General features: G+C 41.6%; 1 long non-coding RNA gene across 4 annotated transcripts in view; it reads right to left on the reverse strand.

Moving 5' to 3' along the window:
* The window catches only part of LOC110017608, a 53,976-nt gene that overhangs the window by 34,301 nt on the left and 1,415 nt on the right, over nt 1–18,260 (reverse strand). For all 4 annotated transcript variants that reach the window (XR_002872824.1, XR_002872823.1, XR_002872822.1 and 1 more), the window contains one exon: nt 1,954–2,089. This is a non-coding gene — a long non-coding RNA (uncharacterized LOC110017608). The remainder of the gene's footprint in view (nt 1–1,953; nt 2,090–18,260) is intronic.

Consider the following 18,260-nt stretch of genomic DNA (forward strand, 5'->3'; position numbering starts at 1 on the left):
ATAATGGTGTGAAACATTCCTGCTTTAATAGTCTTTATGGATTTCTTTGACATGTTCATGACTAAAACTGCAAAGATTTTCTGTTTGATGCTCACACAGAGGAAATTTAGGGAAGAAATCATTTATTTCAGAATAATGATTCATTTTTAGCTGGAAAGAAAACAGCAGGTTTGACTTCTAACAGGAAACTTTTATGTCATTATTTTAGAATAAGAGCATTCAACTCGAAATAGGTTGGCTATAGATTTTCAAAGTTTGTGAGGTTTTTCTATTATTATAGTTTTTTTGTGACAAATATGAAGCAATTTAATTAAAAACTCTCTTTTTGAACTTCATACATTAAAAACTGCCTGATAACTGCTGTTGCTCTTTTGTTTGGTTACATTTAAAGTAAGATTCTCACAAAAATCTGCATTAAGGTTGCAAAAATATTACATAAATACAATGCAGAAGGAGAGCAAATCTTAAAATGTAATTATCATTTTTACATGTTTTATTATTTCCTGACAGTTTGTTAAGCTTAGCAACAATTAATATCACCACCAGAGCATCAACGTTTATGGATATTTTTGTTTTGGAATCTTCCAATATTTTGGATGATACCTTTATTTATACACCACTTATTCTAGGTTTCTATTTTTTTCTTTCACAATTTCTAAATTATTTGTAGTAAAACTTATTTTTTTGGTTTAAACATCAGAAAATTCAGGCCAGTGAATATTTGTTTGATCTACATTCTGCAGGATAAATTTATCAAATTAAAGAAAAAAAAGACAAAAAAATGCAGCACAATGGAAACATTTGAACTAATATAAAAACGCCTAATGTTGTGTCTGAATTCCCTCACTACAGAGTCTAGAACCTGTGGGGCGTTCGCCATTTTTTTGGGTGTCCGAATCGTAAATTTCAAAATCCAGCGTCCTGGAAATCTGTATTAAATTCACAGAAATTTTGATTTAGGTTTTTATATTTATTTCTATAAAAAAAATCTGTTTAATTGTTGTCATGGGATTCAGTAACATTTTGGAGAATGTCGCCTAATCCTTTGAAGTCTGTGTTTGTAAATTAATTTGTGAATTTCTGAACCTGTGATTTAGTTCCTGGTAAAAAAATAAAAATAAATGTTTTTAAGTTTGAATTGTTTCTCCCAAACTCAAAACATGAAGTCACACTGAAGCATCCATTAAACTTTGTAACAAATTAGAAAAGAAAAAAAAAGAAAATCAAATGTGGCGGTGGAAGTGTGATGGTATGGGGCTGCTTTGCCACAATTCATGGAGCTTAAAAGAATATAGCGTCCTGTACTCCATAAAAACAAACACAGTGTTGTTTTCTTTTTGGTATATTACAAGCAAAAATAAGTCAGAAACGCCACCAGAGATCATTTTATCCTTGAAATTGCAGCAGATAGGTCACTATGTCTCATCTTCAGTGTATTAATCTAACAAATGTGGCTGCTTTGATTCAGTTTCTTTTCCATTTTTGGAGGTCGGGCTCAAGAACACTCAAGTTCTGGTCCAAATTAGCTGAATCAGGACATGTAGCATCTTCTTGAAAATGGGGTTTGTGGCTTTAAAAGTCTTTGTTGTGACAAATGCTTCACACTATTAGTTCCCACCAAGTGTGTTACAGTCATTTACAGAGAAGTGCTGTCAAATTATGACAGAATGAGAAGAGCAGGAAATGGATCCTGTTGGTTTTAAACATTACAAAATTGGCACAGGTTTGAGAAAAATGCCGGTTATTCCCATATGGTGTGTTTTTTTCTGGACAAATTGAATACTGTTGGGCTAAAAACAGTACGATTTACTGATGACTGTGCAGGAAACTTGGAGTGAAGCCTCCCCGACCCGCCGGTGCCCTCTGCATTTGTCATTACAGGTTAAACAGTCATCATTTGCCGTTTGGGTGTCGCTGTTAGAAAGCCAAGTGGAGTGGGCTTTGATTTCTTACAGAAGAAGCCGGCGTAGCATGACGGCCTGTGAAAACACACACGCTGTTGAAAGACGGGGCCGCCTCGGCGGGGCTGGCACGTACGCACGCCGCCTCCGAACGCTCCGGCGCCGAGTTTACTGCAGGTACCAGCGAGCTGTGAGTGACATCACGGGAAAACCGTCAGGCGTTTGTCAGGACACACCTGCATAAACATGGTCACACGGGGGGCCAGTTCTGGCCCTTTCTTCTCCTTTAAAACACGCTCACACACACACACACACACACACACACACACACTACTGCGTGCACAGACCTGGTTCCCACACCATCGGCTGTGACCTGGTTAGCTTTAAGCCGCTGTTTGAGCCTGGCCCTTAGTCGAGGTTGGCTGCTCAGACAGGGCAATAGCTGCATTCGCTTTCACACACATGCACACACACACACATGCACACACACACATGCACACACACACATGCACACACACACATGCACACACTGGCCACTGCGGCTAATTGAATGGCCAGGGCAGCAGGTCCAGGTCTTTATGTTCATGGAGGGAAGCCATGAATATCTCTGTTTCATTTGGACTTCACGCGCCGCCGCGGTGGGAAAAAGGCGAGGAGGTGTGAGAACCCGCGCCGCTGCAGGATCCGAATGTTGCGGCACGCTTCCTGAGAGAACGCGCTGCAGGACGGATTAAAACTTCACTTTGAAACGGAGCCTTTTTTTGCGTTTCCATCCCTCCAGTTCAAAGCAAACTTCTCTTTCAATTAACCGGATTTATCTTAAGCCGTTTGAGACTGACCACATTCAGCAGAGGTCACTGAAGGGGTCAAATCAATTTCTGTTTCATTTACAGTCAGAAGATGTTTGATTTGAATTCAATTTATTTAGTTCAAATCTACTTCAAACCAGATTTTGTTTGATTTTATCATTTGACACCCAAAAAAGCCCAACTAAATACAGAACTTTGATATAGTTTTAACAAATCCTGTTAAATCCAATGCATTCCAAAAGAGTGAAGTAAAAGACAAAGAAGGACTTTATAAGCAGCAGCTCACCTGTTGGAAACCTATATAGGGAGGATTATAGTGGTACAGTTTATGTTTACCTTACAAATTAAGCAAAATAAATCAAAGAATTGACAAGAATTCAATTAAGATGTTTTTTTTAAACCCTTTTGATAAAATCCACCCAAAAATTTGCAATCTCTTTTATTTTATGAGATATAGATCATGTCAATTATGATTTAATCAGTTTTCACTCACAATGTTGTTGGTTTAAGATGCAAAAATATTGACCTGAGTGTTCTAGAAAAAAAAATAAAACACCTTATTTACTTACCCGCTGTCTAAAATTTAAACCATACATTGATAACATGGTGTTACTGGATTATAAAGAATTAATTATCAACTAATTTTACTTTTTTTTCTTTACAGCAAGTAGTCATTGTTAAAATGAACATTGAACAATAATAGCTGAGTTTCTCGTCACCATAACATTTAGAAAATGTAGCAAAAACCTTTTCACGGAGGCAGCCATTTTGAAATGATCAGGAAAAGCCCTTCTACTGCCCCCAGTGGAATGATGATGAACTACAGGGCAGAAAACGAACCACGTCACAAACGATGGGTTTTAAGGAAACCACTGTGTCAAATGTGATACGAATTAGGGTAAAAACGGAAACCAGAAATATAAAAAATGCTTTTTAAGAATCCAATCTCGGACTGAGTTTATTGTTGCTTGTTTTTAAATCTGAAATATTATTTGGTTTTTATAGTTTTTATGAATCAGTGTAAACTCACTTCTGGACTATAGATTGAGATTCAGTTAAATGAAGGTAATTTGTTTTAACTCGAGTAAAGCATCTAACAAATTGGCTTCAGTTAAGTTAATGTGGTTATTTTCGGTCTAAAATCCCTTTTTTTCCTTTAAATCACATTAAAATAAATAAAATTACTTTCATTACAGGCAAAGAATTTGACATTAAAGTAATTTCTTTGGATTTTACGATTGAAAATTTGCACAAAATTGAGAATAATCAAAGGAATTCACAGAAACATCTATGAAATATTTGACAAAATGTTTTTCCATGTTGCTTAACCTGGCTCACCCACCAAAGAAAAAACACATAAAAAACTACAAACGGGTGCAAATTTTGTCTTTTTAGGTAAATTCTCTTAATTCCGGGTTTCCTTTCTCTCAGAAAACATGACATTTGTCAAACTTTAAAACTCTCTCAATTGAACTGAATGGATTTTCATCTGCAGCCTTGAACCAAACTCCACTGAAAAATGGAAACGTCTGCAGCCATTCTTGAGTTTTTCATCTAAAGGTTTATAAACTAAGGCAAGTGGGAGGGGTCAAACCTTTAGAATAAAAGACAAAGACCAGAATAAAAGCAGAGAGGAAGCTGCACACCCACTTTGATGTAAATGCCAAACATCAGGCTGCAGCTTTCAAGAGAAATCTCACTAAAAATAGGAAAAACAAAGAATGCAACTTCCTGATGCACCTTAATAGAAAATGCAAAGTTACGCTTTCAGACCGTGACTTAAATAAAAAACATTCAAATGCCGTCTATCAGACCCTTGCCCTGCCATGCAGGGTCGCATGCCCTCTTCTCACACTTCAGCAGTCACTCAAAAACCATTCTGAAATGATGCACTTCCTTTAAAAACCCCAAACCGCAAAAAGAAAGACAGAGAAAAAGAGAGTTTCAGCTAAAGTAGATCAAACTACAGACAGTCTGGAACAAGAAAAGCATGAAACCCCCGCGCAGCCTTTTTAAGGGCGCAGCAGATGCATCAACGCCGGCTGGAAAACGCACACACAGACGGGAGGGGGGTGGAGTCAGCATTAATAATCAACTGGAGCCGGATGCGAAGACTGAAGTCGTCGAGTCCCTGTGTTAGTCAGAGCCCCCGTTTCATGTGAAATGTGGTTCTCACAGAGTTAAACTCCTCAGATTTAAGTCATGATTGATGCAGACGGCTCGCTGACTGGCTGCCACTGTTGTGGAATGGAACTCAGTAAAAACACCCTCAGTGTGTGTCAGACTCCTCATATTAGTGAACTATTCCTGGCATTATTTTTAGTGTGACGTCTGTGTTTGAGAAATTAACCCAAGTATTACAAATATCATGCAGTTTCACTCTCAGCAACCGACTGTCATCTGAAGTTCAACTGACAAACAGAAGCTGCAAGAGTTAAAGACGACAGCATCCAGAGAGCAAAGTCTGGGTTCCACAGAGAATCACAGAGGAAACCCTTGTGCCATCCTAGGCACTTTAACATTGGGAGTTGGGTCATCTAGACCCACTAGACAGTGCTCTGAACCTTTTTTCTTCAATGATTTGTGATCTTCACTGGTGTCCATGGATTACATGAAATCCTCTCCACCTTTATCCACCTTTGTCATGGTAGGGAGAACACATCAATGTCGGGATCGGGTCATCTGGACCCCATAGAATAGAACAAGGGTTAAGAACGCACACAGAACGGAGTGGAGGCCTCACTGGACTCAGCTTGTCCGCCTGGAAACATCCTTTGACTAATTTCAGATGTCATGAAGACAGCCGGTGTTTCTCCACCTCCAAATGAAGACTTAGTCGTTTGATGCGTTCGGGTTCTGTGGGGTTTTGGGTCGTCCGTGTTCGTGGAGAGTTGTAGAGAGGAGCGGCTGCATCTTAAGTGGAGCATAGGTCCGTTGGCCAAACGGGCACCTCACAAGGGACGTCATGAAAATGGAACGTACCATTGTCTTCCATGTGGTGGGTGAATCGTGAAGGATTCGTAACGCTGATAGAATTCACACGCACTTATGTCGTTATGGGTGATGCTGTTGGACGGTGTCCTTACGCCGCGTTTTAGTCGATAGTGTAAGTGCTGACCTAAAACCACGTTCACACCGAGTTCACGTTTAAGCGGCTACTTCCAAGGAAAAGTCTATGTAAACACACAAGTAGGCGCGTCTTTGGGGCCTCCACGTTCAAAACTCCTGTCGGTACGGGTAGAGACAGTCCAGTGTGAACACCGTGGGCTAAACGCGCGTCACATGCCCGGTGTGGACATGTAAGGAGCGTGCATTTATCACGTCAAAACAGTAACCGACTCTGCACAGTCTGCAGGATTTGGGCAGATAAAAACTGAAGAATCCGTATGACATGCCTGCGTCTCCCCCTTTACTCACCCTTACGTGTTGTATACGGCAACACGGCCGTAGAAAAAGCTGTGCGTGAACTTTTTCTTACTCGTGTGGGTCACCATTTTTTTTACCTGCAAACATCCCATAGTTCCCTGTAGGAGCAGTTGGGACGAAGGCTTTAGTCTTGGTTAGTCATCTGTAACCCTGTGATGCATGGAACAGTCTAAGGACACGGTTCCTCATAAATGCAGATCCTCTAACGGTGTTTTTGAGCTGAGCGACTCCACAGCTTTGTGCTTGAACATCAGCAGATCTAAACGTGGATCGCTGGCGCTGCAGCGGAGACACCTTCAGTTCCACTCACGAAGAACCTCACTCGTGAGGTTTTTTACGCCGTCTTTTATCCTAAGCCTAACATTTGTTTTTCCAAATTGCAGGAGTCCGGCTCATCCGTCATGTCGCAGACGGGGATCATGGGAAGACAGTTGAGGAAGGTGAGTCACGAGGAGGAGAGATGGACCAAAAATGCTGCTTCGTTTTTTTCCTCCTTCTGGTCCGTTTAACATTTGTTCATAAACAAACACAAATGCACAATTACTGTCGTGTTTATGTCTGCGTGGACAGCCGTGTGGGAGAAAACGTTCTGCATCCCCACCACCGTGGACGCCTCGCTCCTGTCCCCCCGCCCCGTCAGGATGGGGCTGGTTTTCGGCGGTGGGAAGAGCGCCGTGGGACATGAAACCGCCGTTTTCCTTCTCAGTGTGTCGGGGAGGAAGGAGTGCGGTTCTCCGAGCTCTGCTCTCCAGAGAATCCCATCATGAAAGCAACAAAGAGCTCAGAGGCTTCGGCTGAAACCCGGGGACCTTCCATCTGAACCGGGAGCATCTCTGAGCCAACAGCGCCACCCTGCACTCCTCAGCGGTACTGCGCCGCCGCTGGAACCTGCTCCAGCAAAACATAAACTCGACCTTTTTTTTCTCCAAATACTAAAATGATTGAAGGATGAAATTGGGGAAACATCACATCTGTTGGGTTTTTACCCTCACACACACACACACACACACAAACCTAAGAAAGCCTCTTTAACCAAAGCCGAGCACAAACGCACTTAAAATCAAGCTAATTACAATTTTGTCTGTTCCCTTTTGTGTCTTCGCATAAAGGGAGCAGGGGAAAATAAGGTGGCGGGGGCTGTCTGTGATTTTTCCAACTGGTACGGTGAAATAACACACAGCCCTCCGCTGTTCCTCATTTAAATGAGGCTGATTTCCTAACAAAAATTCGCTGCTAGTGTAACAAGAGTGAAAGAGGAGCCTGTGAAAACTCGCAGCCCGCAGCAAGTATTTAAACTATCATTTAAAAAGGGCTGATCTGTAATTCAGAGCGGATACGGTATCAGTCGGCGTGCTTGTCATTCCCGGCTATAATCTCCACCACGCTCAGAAACACTGTCTGCTGGCAGCTCTGAGAGGAGAAGGAGGAGGAGGAAGAGGAAGAGGAGAAGAGGGGAGGCGGGGGAGAGGGATTGGACTTCTTCTCCTCCAGCTGACGCTCGCTATCAGAGACTAAATCTTTTTTCCGGAGCAAAGAAAAACTCTGAGATTGAGTTAAATAAGAGCAAAAACCTTCTAAATGAGGATGACTGTTCGGGAAAAACTCAGAGGTCATAGGTCAAATCATGAAATCCTCCATCTGCAGTTGTTAGCGACAATCTGCAAGCAGCAACTGCCAGGAAATTAAAAAATATCTGATAAAATTCTGGTTTTTCACTGTTTTTCTTGTGTTCTTCCTTGTTTTATTAGAGGAAAATCTGAATACGGTGGAAAGGTTTGACTTGAAGTGAAGCGTCTATGAGAAACATGAGGAACTTTGTGAGGCTATCAGCTTTTAGCAGTAAATTCATCAGAAAACTCTCAGTAGGCGAGTTTAATCAAGCTTCCGCCAATTCTTTCCTGTCTGGGTGCAAAAATCGACAGGAGAACGCAAACTGAGCATGAATGCAGCAGAAACCGTGTGCTCATAAATGTCACAAATGTTGCTCAACTTGTTTTTAACCATGTTTGGACACCCGCCCCCCTCCCCCATCCCCAGTACTAAATGCTTCTCATACCTTTCTGACTCACTGAAACTAAAGAGAAAAAACACAAAAAGAAATTTGAAACCGTCACATTTACCTTCCATAAGCATTACGTCAAGTGTTTTTATGAACTCATCGTATTTTCAGGCACCAAACAGTAAAGCTGGATATCACTGATAAAATATGGAACCGATTTAAATACATTTTCATTTCTTTTTCAAACACATTTTTTTTTTATCTTTTTTTTTTTTTTTTTTACAAAACTACCGGGCATAAATACTGAAAAAAATTAAGTACAAAGTGATTCACTCATTAATTATGCATTTTTTTAGTAAAGATCTTTTATTTGTTTATCTTTTTTTTACTTTAAATGCTCCATCAACCAGACTGGGAACTGTGTTTGTCTGTCATCTTTGTGTCAGACCAGCAGAGGGCGCTCGCATAGAGACAGACACCCCCCCCCCCCCCCCCCCCCACAAAAAAATTTAAACCTGTATCTAAGTAAATACAACAACTTTTTGGGGGGAAATATGAATATCAATAAAAAATTGAACCTTTAGAAAATAAAATTCAACAAATTTAGAAGAAAAAATATGAAAAGAGAGCAGTTCGTTCTGTGTTGTATCTAAGAATATTTTATGAACATTTCTAAATACCAGACGTCGTCAGAAAGCAGCGATTGGTCCAAGACGATCTTGAACGTTGGAGGTGGGGGCCAGCAGGCTCCACCTATGTTTATGGCACCATCTGATTGGTCAGTTTATAACTTGATCAACAGAAAACATGTAGTGAATTAATATATAGGATTATCAAGAAGATGTTAAAAAAAAGTATCAGAGCCAGAATGGTTATTCTGACAAATAGAGTGAGTAACAGCTGTTTCTTTCTCTATAGAAGTCTATGGGGATTGGTAGGTACTTCCTGTTTGGAACGCCAGGTGGGAGGGGTCACTCAGTCCAGTTCTTGTACACAGTCACTGGGGTAAATCTACGATACAAACCTGGGTCTACATGCGTGTGGAGACGTTAGCATCGTCTGTTATCACGTTTGGTGTCTTTGAGGTTCTCGTCGCGTCTCGGGTTTTTGGTTCAGATCTGCCCGTTTCCCTTCCGCTGTGCCTTTGAGGAGACGATGCACTTCCAGCCCCCCACCCCACCCCACCGCTGCAACAGGATAGGTGGGTGATGAGACCCCGCCAGCATGCAGCCGAGCTGCTCGGGGTCGGTGTCCCGCTGAGGGAGGCAGCGCCGACCTTTTCCTGTCCAGACCACAGCAGAACCCAACGCCCTCCTATCAGGCCACCAAATTAGCACTTTGCTCATGATTCCACTCAGGGTCCAAGCTACATTCTTGCCGGTTTTATTTTTTTTTTTCACCTTCAGGTTCAAGTTCAATCTACAAACAATAATCCCAGGAAAACACCAAGAAATCCTAATTTTTGTCACCAAATGTTTTAACCACATTTTTTATCTAATTTTTAAAGATCTAAAACCATTTAAAAGCATTTAAATATGAAGCAGAGATGCAGTCGTATTGCTCATTAATAAAGATGTTTAATACTTGACATTTCTCTGATCTTGTGGTTTTTAAATTCTGAACATTTCGATCATCACAAAAACAGAAAAGTGAACCATAAGGAGGATCTGAGTTTCCCCTCAGCTGCACTGTGGTTTTGATCTGCAAGCAGTTTAGCTCGCCACGCCACAGTGCAGCACGGGTACAGAGTGTGGTTTGACACTGTCCTGCTGCCGAAATAAAAGAAGAAATTCAGCAGAAACCACCCAAATTTACACAGTTTGCTTCAAGATTTGTTCCAGCTGTCAGCACCAAAGTACAGCGTTAGCCACTCGGATGAAAATCCCGGTTTTAGTTTTTTTAACTTGTTCTTGTGGCCTTTTTCTGATGATGGAGGACATAGATAAAGAAAACGTAGTTTAGGATTGTTTTTCAAATCGTTGTGAATCAAGAGCAGATTAAAAAAAATATCGTATCTGTGACATAAAATACGCTGGGCGGGGCCACAAACTCACAATTTCTCAATTTCTAATGAATTCCTGCTGCTCTGCAGAAACTATGTCCAAAAAACAACAACATGTTGCATTGATTTTGGCTGAAAATGGAATAATCTGAATTAAGAAGACCATTGGGAACGCTTTTAAAAGACTCCAAAGTCTCCAAATGTGTGTTTGCCACAGTGCCACTCCGTACTCCAGAGGGCGCTATTTTGCGTGGCGGGAATAAATCACTAACGATTGACTGTTTCTCTTGTTGTAGTCTGAGTAATGTCTGAAGCTACGTTCACAGCGGCCTCTGTAACTTCCAGTGAAAAGTCTTTGTAAACACGCGTTCTGGGCTTCCGTGTTCAAAACTCCAACATTCACACGTCGCTACGCAATTTTTATTAACCGTTTTCAGATTGTAAGTACTCATTAAACGCGGTCAATCGGGGACTCGGATTTGATAGTTACTTAACAATTTAGTTTATCTGGCAAAGCCGGACACAGCAGCGAGCCCGGACATGGCGGCGAGACAGACGACGTCTCCGTTTGTCTTTCAAGTAAAGATAAACCGAGGGCGCTCTCCTCACAAATCCACAGCTTCGACCTTACGTAGTAAGCCTCTTCCTGCGCTAGTAAGCAGTAGAAGAAGAAAAAGAAGCCCCTCCCTGCTCGTCCAGTGTGAACACTAAGGAGTAAATGTTTGTGTTGAAGAACACGCGTCAAACGCCCGGTGTGAACGTAGCTCGAGGCTAATTGAAGCACACAGAGAGCTCTCAGTGGGTTGGGTGGACATGGATGCTGTCATGGTTTCTGCCACTCCAGATGTGCATGCCGGTTTTAGGAAGGGAGGTTCATTGAACGTAGAATTTGTTCATCATCAGGAAGTAAAAAAAAAAACGGTTTGAGGATCCAGACGGATAAAAAAACGGACTTTTCAAGGAGTGGCCTGGATTGCCGCCTCGGCTCATTTGTTACTCCCCCCTCTGTGAGTGATGCCCCCCCATCTCTTCTCCGACTCATTGGCTTCTCTTAAAAATCTCCGTCGGCAGGATAGATGGGAGATTCGCTCTCATTTGGATCGGCTTTAGAGGCCGCCGCTGTATTTAAAGGAGATGGATGGGGGGCTAGCGGGCGGCAGGAGGAGGTGGAGGCAGCCCTCCCTCTTGGCTCCATGAGAAACCTCAGTGGGCAGGGGTGGGTGGATGGGGGGGTAAGATGGAGGGCGGAAGGGAAGACTGAAATAAATCTGTGCGGTGCCGATGGCGGCGACGGGATCGATGGTGTCTCCCTCCATCTTCTCATGCTATCTCATCTGCAGGAGCTGAGAGAGGCGAGCCGCGCTAAACGATCCCGACCTCGTCCGACATAAATAGTCAGAAGAGTCCAGATAGCTTTGTGCTGGCCGGGAGGGGGGCAAAGAGGGAGATAAGTGGGGTAAAGAGGGGGGAGGTGGTGACGTTGTTGTGTCAGAAAGGCCTTGTTTCCTGTTCTTATCAGAACTCTCCTCCCTCATAACACAAAAAGTCAAGCATTGAGGAGGAAGACCAGAGGTTTTCCTCTCACCCCTCTTTCAGGGGCGAAGGATGGCATGATGGGAGGATGTCAATTGGCTCCGGCGGGGGGGAGAAAGGATCCCTTTGGAGTTCCTTTTCTTGCCCTGCCCCGACTGAAGGCAGAAATCCCTGCCTCCATTGTCACCGTGCCTCCCGTCATTCACCCGCCCGTCACGCCACAATGGAGGACGGCGATAACGAGCCAACGTAAGACGGAGTTCCCGGCGATAGCCACGTTCAGACGTCTTCACTGGCTGGAGCGCACTGATGCAGAAACCCAGCTGCTGACACCAGCAGTTTGTTCTTCTTCGCTTTCATTTTTTTTGGGCGGAAAAATCCACTTCAGAAAAACCGCCACGAGTCAAAAGATTCTCCCGTCAAACAGGAACGCCTCCGAAACGTCAACAAAAATGAAAAATCCATTTAGAGTAGAATTACAGTAGAGAGTAGACCAAAGGTTTGGACACACCTTCTCATTCAAAGAGTTTTCTTTATTTTCATGACTATATAAATTGTAGATTCACACTGAAAGCATCAAAACTATGAATTAACACACGTGGAATTATAGACATAACAAAAAGTGTGAAACAACTGAAATATGTCATATTTTAGGTTCTTCATAGTAGCCACCTTTTGCTTTGATTACTGCTTTACACTCTTGGATTCTCTTGATGAGCTTCAAGTCACCTGAAATGGTCTTCCAACAGTCTTGAAGGAGTTCCCAGAATGCTTAGCACTTGTTGGCCCTTTTGCCTTCACTCTGCGGTCCAGCTCACCCCAAACCATCTCCATGGGTTCAGGTCCGGCGACTGTGGAGGCCAGGTCATCTGGCGCAGCCCCCCATCTCTCTCCTTCTGGGTCAAATAGCCCTTCCACAGTCTGGAGGTGTGTTTGGGGTCACTGTTCTGTTGAAAAAGAAATGATGGTCCAACTAAACGCAAACCGGATGGAATAGCATGCTGCTGCAGGATGCTGTGGTAGCCATGCTGGTTCAGTGTGCCTTCAATCTGGAATAAATCCCCAACAGTGTCACGAGCAAAGCACCCCCACACCATCACACCTCCTCCTCCATGCTTCACAGTGGGAACCAGGCATGTAGAGTCCATCCGTTCACCTTTTCTGCGTCGCACGGTGGTTGGAACCAAAAATCTTCAATTTGGACTCATCAGATTTCCACTGGTCTGATGTCCATTCCTTGTGTTCTTTAGCCTAAAGAAGTCTCTTCTGCTTGTTGCCTTTCTTTAGCAGGGGTTTCCTAGCAGATATTCTAGCATGATTCACACAGTCTCCTTTGAACAGTTGTAGAGCTGTGTCTGCTGCTAGAACTCTGTGTGCCATTGACCTGCTCTCTAATCTGAGCTGCTGTTAACCTGCCATTTCTGAGGCTGCTGACTCAGATGAACTTATCCTCCACAGCAGAGGTGACTCTTGGTCTTCATTTCCTGGGGCGGTCCGCTTGTGAGCCAGTTTCTTTGGAGCGCTTGATAGTTTTTGTGACTGCACTTGTGGACACTTTCAAAGTTTTCCCAATTTTTGGGACTGACTGACCTTCATTTCTTAAAGTAATGATGGCCACTTGTTTTTCTGTACTTAGCTGCTTTTTTCTTGCCATAATTCAAATTTTAACAGTCTATTCAGTAGGACCATCAGCTGTGGATCCACCTGACTTCTGCACAACACAACTGATGGTCCCAACCCCATTTAAAAGGCAAGAAATGAGACTTATTAAACCTGACAGGGCACACCTGCGAAGTGAAAAACATTTCAGGTGACTTCCTCTGGAAGCTTATCAAGAGAATCCAAGAGTGTTCAAAGCAGGAATCAAAAGGTGGCTACTATGAAGTACCTACAATATGACATATTTTCAGTTGTTTCACACTTTTTTGTTATGTCTATAATTCCACGTGTGTTAATTCACAGTTTTGATGCCTTCAGTGTGAATCTACAATTTATATAGTCATGAAAATAAAGAAAACTGAATGAGAAGGTGTTTCCAAACCTTTGGCCTGTACTGTATTTCGGTTGTGTCTGAATTTTTCTCAATATTCCTGGTTAGTGAAACGACATCTGGTCTTTGTCATTTCTTCGCGTTGTTTCAGTCTAAAATTCTAAAGTTCAGTACCCTGAAAATTTCACAGAAGTCTCTGCAAAAACCAGTGTGCATCAATGCTTACTACACTGACGGATTGATAGATACAGTAGATAAGTAAAACTCTGAAATAAAATAGATAAAATAATGAACAAATTAAAAAGGGTGATTATAAGACAGGTACCTCCTTATCGTTGAGTGTAGCCACACTGATTTAAAAACTTTATAGCAGTAGGAATATGGCGAATATAGACCACAATGCTTTGCGTTTCAACGTTTCTTCATGTGGAAAAAAAAATTATTGTAGTTTCTTTTTTTTAAATCTAAGTTTAAGTGAAGTTCACTCAGCTGAGCGGAGAGGATGAGGAGGAGCTTCTTTCCTCAGGCGGTGTCTTCATCCTCAACTGAGCTGATTATGAATATATGTTTTTATTTATGTGTTTATTTATTAAGTTAATTATTTAAATTGATTTACTCTTGGAGTGGTAAAGAAAACACACTTCACTGCTGCTTTCAATGCAATTCAGGTTTGTGACAAATACAATCGGATTGATATGTTTTCCTCATCAGAAGACGTAGTTTTTGTAAAATGTTCCTTTTTTTGAGCTTTTTGCTTCCGTAAAAAGATGACAGTGTATTTGGAGTTTAAAAAACTTAAAAAAGTAGTGAGTTTGTGTCCGCATTATGTTAAAATCCAACAAACTGGATCATTTGTAGTCTTTAAGGGGTCTTGCAAATGACAAATTGTCCAAACGCAATGCATTGTGGTCTAGTGAGCATCTATGCACCCTGGGTTTTTGCAGAGACTTCTGGGAAATTTTTAGGGCACTGAATTTTGGAATTGCAGATTTGGACAGCACCACGAAAGGGTGAAGGAATTCAGACACAACCCGACACTTTACTTGAGTACTTAAACTATTTTTCTATCAGACACTGGTTTGTTTTTGTTAAACGTACCGACATGTTTCGGTGGAATACCTTCCGCCTTCGTCAGGGTCGTCATCAGGTGGTAGTGTGTGACCTCTTTAAAAACAGGTGATTGTGACTGAAACCCGCAGCGCCTGGTCGGACATGTGACTAAGACCATGATTTCCCTTCAATCTTGTTAGGCGTTGACGACCACCTTCAGCCGGTTTCATCACTGTCGGTCAGTTTGACGATGGAATTTAAAGAGCGGATGATGGACAAGATAAACTCCCTAAATCCCAACACACAGCCCTGCGGTGCTCCTCAAAATGAAACAGGATGTGTTTGCAGAAGGCCTGGTTTGCACTGAGGCCTGCGTGTGTGGTCCCCAACCGACAGCAGGTCGTCATTTCATGGCGCTGGCAAACTTTCATTCAGAAAGTAAAAGTTAAATAACGGCTTTCTCCATGAGCGGCTGCAACGCTCCAACTGTTTCAGCTCAACGCAAATAACCGCCGATTCAAACAAGCGATAGGACGTGAGAATGAAGGAGACGGAGAAACGAGGGATGAGCTGCAGTGCTGGGATTTCTCCTTTTGTTTACCCCTTTATTCATTCAAATGCAGAAAAAATTATGAAATTTTCCATCGGGTTTGTGATCTGACCCCCCTCCCGGCTGGCTTCGTCACCAACGTCTGCGTGACGTTGTCCTGCAGAGGCAGAGGGGAGATGGGAAGGCAGCAGCAGCCCTCCGACTGCGTTTATCACCGTCTGCCATCGCTGTAATTTCAGTGTTCAGATGCAATCGCTCTCCAACTCCCCTCAGGAGTAAACAATAACAAGCTCAAATACAACAGACAAACAGGATCTGCAGGAAAACACACAAAAACTCACACAACCAATAACACAACCGAACCACAACAGCCTCCTGGTCTGCAGGCTGTCGAGGAGCTGAGCTTCTCACGGACGACGACTTGGCAACCACAAACATTTTATCAAACATTTCATTTGATTCCTAAACTCTGGTGTTAATTCTGACTCTTTTATGAAGATATTCAAAAGAAATAAACCGGTTCTAAGGCAACAAGAAGCTCCCAAACACTCAAATATCACAAGAAGACTTTCAGGAAGCCTCAAGTTGTCCATGCTCAACCGACATTTCTTATCAAACAGCACCACCTAGTGGACAACTGTGTAAAAGCACCCCGTTTTTTTTTTCTAAATGTCAAATTCCCATTTTATCATGTTAATAAGTGTAAAGATCTCTAACTTTTAGTTCTGTAATCTATATCTTCATTCATTCATTCATTTTCTGTACCGCTTTGTCCCTTTCGGGGTCACGGGGTTGCCGGAGCCTATCCCGGCTACTTGGGCGTAGGCAGGGGATGCCCTGGACAGGTTGCCAGTCTGTCGCAGGGTAGAACATCCACAATCACGCACCCATGCACTCTCACACTCACACCTATGGACAATTTAGAGTTGCCAATTAACCTATGAAGCATGTTTTTGGACAGTGGGAGGAAGCCGGAGATCCCGGAGAAAACCCACGCATACACGGGGAGAACATGCAAACTCCACACAGAAAGGTCCCCCATTGATGTATTTTTCATGTCCCCCAGCCGGGACTTGAACCAGGGGCCTTCTTGCTGTGAGGCAAGAGCGCTAACCACTGCTCCACCGTGCAGCCTAATAATCTATATCTGTTCTTCAAAAAGTCAAACATTTTTTAACCAGTCATCACTGCACACTCTGTATTCCTTTATCCTTCGTTACATGATCTGTTGTGTTGAGGTGAGACGAAACTAAAAAAAACAACAGTAAATTCTATTTTTCTCCTTAAAGAAAGCCATAATCATCCTAGATGGAGCCGACTGACTCGCGGTTTTACAAAATTAAAATTATTTAAAGTTGGATACCTGGTTCATCTTAAAATAACTCGAATCATGTTCAAAATAAAAAATGACCAATAACCAAAGACCAGTAAACACAGCCTGAGAGGATCACATGTTTTTATGAAAGCATCTGTGAGAACAAAAACTACACTAACGGGTTCAGATTTGAAATAACGGCACGGAAGAGATTAAAAAATTAACAATCCAGTAAAAATGCAAATTTCATTTATTTGCTTTTCTTATTTTTAATATACATTTTCTTTGCTTTTGACCATAATTGATTGTTTTCAGAGTCTATTTCTTGTCTTTCCTTAAAATATCGTATTTGTATACATTTCCGTTTGGACTGAATTGAAAAAAAAGGGGCGTGGACTCGTTTAATTGTCAAACATCCAAAACTCTTTTTGAACTTTACATATAGTCATTTATCGTTATACTTCTTTTCATGATGTTTAGTTTTTATTTTATGAGTTCTAAACAAATAAATAAGAAGAGGATTAAATGTAAACATTGAAATCTGCATTTTTCCATTTTTTTAATGGTTTAAAGTAGGCCTGCACAATATACCGCAAATTTATCGTTATCGCGAAATCAAGCTGTGCAATATGCATATCGCAAAACACAGCAAAAATTGCAATAAATGGTTACCTTAAATGTGCTAAAACAATCTTATGGCAGCTTAAATTATTTAACGAATCACATAAATCCCTTTATGCATTTGACCAATCGGATAGACTCTTTAATGTTGTTGACCAATCAGATGGAGCCCTTTTATGTTAGATGTTCCATCCTATGTCAACGAGGGTCATTTGGAGTACAATTCTTAAACTGTTGCAATAAAATGGGAATGCTGTTTTTGGTTGTTTCGCTATTTGTTTATATACCGCAAATTATATCGTTATCGCAATATTAATCCCTCATATTGCATATCGCAAGTTTTCTTCATATCGTGCAGCCCTAGTTTAAAGCAAAAAATGAAATAAAATTGTTGTTAAACTGAAAAATTCGAATAAGAAATGAAAATTAAAATCTGTGTGAGGTGAAAAAGTCTAAATTTTTTCCATTTTCTTTGTATTTTATTGACTTGTTTACATCATTACCAGCAAAACAACAAGCCAGGGGGGTATTCCAGGAAGCATGTTTAAACTACCCTGACTTTAACCCTGAACTCTGGCTGAAATCCGCCTGAACTTGCTTACTCGGGGTATGTCGGTTCCAAAAGACCGGTTTCAGCTTTCCATTTCCATTTTCCTTGTGACGCATATATGTATATATATATAACTTATCCAATTTTGCCAACTTAATTGAATTACTTCTATTGGTAACAAGTAATAGAGTTAAATTTATTCAACCTAATTTCTTACGTATATAAAACTCAATAATTGTTTATACAACTCAAATTTACGTATTTATCTAACTAAATGTTATATTACTCCAATTCAATTCATATTTTTCCATCTTACTTAATTACAATTCTTGAACTCTCAAATGTCTAAGTTTGAGCCGGCAGATATGCTCATTTGTATAACAATAAAAAGAACGAAACAATATGCACAGTACGCAAAAAGCCATGCAGAAATTTCCATCATTGTCACTTCATCATCACACGGAAGGGGTGCTATTTAAACTCATCATCTTCTCCCTCCCTCTCACTCATGGTG

Source organism: Oryzias latipes, chromosome 23 (genome assembly GCF_002234675.1).
Source record: "Oryzias latipes chromosome 23, ASM223467v1".
In the NCBI taxonomy this organism is placed as follows: Eukaryota; Metazoa; Chordata; class Actinopteri; order Beloniformes; family Adrianichthyidae; genus Oryzias; species Oryzias latipes.